Below are 3,645 nucleotides of genomic sequence, written 5' to 3' on the forward strand. Positions count from 1 at the left end.
TTGGGAGCCGTTATTCTCATCAAACTCCATGTTACACGTCTCCTCAATAAGTCCCGTGGATTTATTGAGGACACGGTAAGCATGAGAGTTTGTAGCATAACCAACAAATATGCCCTCATAAGCTCTAGCCTCAAATTCAGACAACCGAACACCTTTCTTGAGAATGAAACACTTACACCCGAATACCCAGAAGTACTTGAGGTTGGGCTTGTTACCGGTGAGTATCTCATATGGAGTCTTGTTCAAGCCCTTGCGGAGGTAGAGCCGATTGGATGCATGACATGCGGTGTTGATGGCTTCGGCCCAAAAGTTGTACGGAGACTTGAACTCCGCCATCATGGTCCTTGCCGCATCCATCAACGTCCGGTTCTTCCTCTCCGCAACACCATTTTGTTGAGGGGTGTAGGGTGCGGAATATTGATGTTTGATTCCCTCATCACTAAGAAACTCATCCAAGGTGTAGTTCTTGAACTCGGTGCCGTTGTCACTTCTTATTGTCAAGATCTTTGCAAAGATCTCATATTGACATGGGCTAAACGGCGATGCCAAAGCCATCCCACATCAACTTTAGCCATTAGGCATATCGCGGTCTTAGTGGGTCGCTCCGAAAAGTTAATCACATAGAGACCGTTCTCGACATGCCCAACAAAAGCTACTTTAAGAGTCTTGCTCCACAAGAGGGCCATGGTATCGATATCAAAGAAAGTGGCAAAGCCCATGATAGAAGTTGACGAACGGAAAGTAAATTGTATGCAAGGGACTCAACAAGCATGACCTTCTCGATCGTGAGATCATGAGAGATGACCATGATGGGGAACGTAGCATAAATTCAAAATTTTCCTACGTGTCACCAAGATCTATCTATGGAGTCATCTAGCAACGAGGGAGGAGTGGATCTACATACCCTTGTAGATCGCGCGCGGAAGCGTTCAAGAGAACGGGGTTGATGGAGTCGTACTCGTCGTGATCCAAATCACCGATGATCCTAGCGCCGAATGGACGACACCTCCGCGTTCAACACACGTACGGAGCAGCGACGTCTCCTCCTTCTTGATCCAGCAAGGGGGGGAGGAGAGGTTGATGGAGATCCAGCAGCACGACGGCGTGGTGGTGGAAGTAGCGGGATTCCAACAGGGCTTCGCCAAGCGCTGCGGGAGGAGGGAGATGTGTCATGGGAGGGAGAGGAAGGCGCCAGGGCTTAGGTGTTGCTGCCCTCCCTTCCCCCACTATATATAGGGCCAAGGGAGAGGGGGGGCGCAGCCTTGGCCCTTCCTCCAAGGAAGGGTGCGGCCAAGGGAGGAGTCCATCCTCCCCAAGGCATCTAGGAGGTGCCTTCCCCCTTTAGGACTCTTCCTTTCCCTCATCTCTTGGTGCATGGGCCTCTTGGGGCTGGTGCCCTTGGCCCATATAGGCCAAGGCGCACACCCCTACAGCCCATGTGGCCCCCGGGGCAGGTGGACCCCCTTGGTGGACCCCCGGGACCCTCCCGGTGGTCCCGGTACGTTACCGATAAAACCCGAAACTTTTCCGGTGACCAAAATAGGACTTCCCATATATAAATCTTCGGGAACTTCCGCCATCTATGTGTTCCTTGTGCCAGTGGGTTTAGTGAGTTTTATTTTTGGTTTTTGGTCTATGCCATCGAACTCCGGTTGCTCTATCTCGAACAAGGCCGTGTTTGTGAGTTGGGTGTTGTGGTTGATGGCGAATATTGATGCCTTGATTCCTTCATTCACTGTTAAGATATATTCATGCCCTAAGGTGAATATGTGTCCTGAACTTTCTGTGCCGTTTGTTATGTCTCCTTGCGTCTTTATCGTTAGTAAGATATTTGCATTGGTGACGTTGTGACTGGTCAGTTGGCAAGTCGAGTGATCATTGTGTGTTGGTGTGTGTAGTTTGGTGTATTTTGTTTTTTTTGTGTAAGGTGTTGGTGCTGCTTTCCCTGGATAGAAATACACTTCGTACCCACTTGTGTACTTTGAGTAGTTCATTGGGCCACGACACGAGATGTTATAAGAAAGAAGAAATAGATAAATTTATACTCCTAGCCTATTTTCCGATGAACTAGTAATAGAATATGAGGCTTCAGATAAGGGATCATGTGAAGGAGCTTCCAGAGTGTCTCCTTGAATAAATGTATTAGAGTGTGGAGGTGATAGCTGTCTCAGTTGGTGCTTTCCTTCGAGATCACTGGCATGTGCAATGTACGATCTTAGCAAAACTATACTTCGGTTAGTGTCATCGGACATGGCCTCTGGCCTTTAGGAGTATGCTGTGGCAATGTATCTCATATTTGACATGGGCTAAACGGTTGATGCCGAAAGCCCGATCCACATCAACTTTTAGCCATTAAGGAGTCATTTCGCGTCTTGTGGTGTTGTTGTCTTGTTGTGGTTTTCCGATGAAGTTTTTAATTTGGTTGCTGTACATGTAGATGGATCGCGTTCTCTTGACATGCCAATCAAAGTCTACGTTAGAAGATCTTGCTCCTACAAAGAGGGTCCATCGTGAGTTCTAATATCAAAGTAAAGTGCAAAGTCCAGTGATTTGCAAGTGAGGCGAACTGGGATAAGTTATAATGGTATATGCAAGGGATTTACACAGCATGGACCTTTAAGCTGCTCATGATTCTTGGTTGAATCAGTGAGTATATGAGTAACCGGTGCCATTAGATGTCTCTATGTTATCCTAGGAAGATATGAGGTGCGTTCACCTTTTTCACTCGATGCAGTTGGTGGGCATCGATGTGAGCCTTTGCAACAGTCACTTTTTTTTTTTTGCATGCAAAGTTCCTCGCTTTTTCTCGGTCTATTATTGTATGCTGTAGCTTCCGCATATCGAGCATGCTCATTGACACCTACGGAAGCAAACTACCGGATATATAGAGAATGCTTGGTGGTTTAGGTAGCTGCATTTGTTTTAATGTGTGGCCTTGATGTTTGAACAAGTCTTATGCAAACCCAAAAGACTCAATGTTACAATGTACTTTTTCATGGGTAAGATAAACCCACCAATGGGCAATAAACATGGCATGAGTTCGAGCGGAGCTACGGTAACAAACGATAAGAAGGATTATGAATATCGCCGCGTGTCGTTGGCTAGAGGCTTTGACATTTGGCCTTCTTTCTTGGACGTTGTCTTCTCTGGCTCCTCGGCGGACGAGATCTTCTCGTTCCTCCCCTTTTGGGTTACTAGAAGGTTGGCATGAGGGAGGTAGGTCGCTGGTTCTGTCATTGTCTTTTCTTCTTATCTTGATGGCTGGGAAGTACCAACTGCTGTCCTTCGCCACAACTCCCTTCTTGTGTGTTGATCAAGAGATCGTTGAGGTTCTTCTTGCCTTGTATGCAAGTCGCAAGACCTCTCTCAAGTTGCTCCTTCAACTTAGCATTTTCCTCAACAAGATGTATATGCTCACAACACGGGTTAGTAGCATTTGCATTATCAATTAGAACCATATGAGGAAAAGTTGATTTCTCCTTAGTTAGCTTCACTTGGAGTTGATCATGAGACTCCTTGAGACTAGCGTGAATACCCTTCAAGGCCTTGTGGGCCTTGTCAAGTATATCAAACTCCTCTTTGAGTCTAGCAAGATCAACCCCGAGTTTGGCCTTCTCGGAATTTAGCACACGAGAAACAATTAGG

Source organism: Triticum urartu, chromosome 2, assembly GCF_003073215.2.
Source record: "Triticum urartu cultivar G1812 chromosome 2, Tu2.1, whole genome shotgun sequence".
NCBI lineage: Eukaryota > Viridiplantae > Streptophyta > Magnoliopsida > Poales > Poaceae > Triticum > Triticum urartu.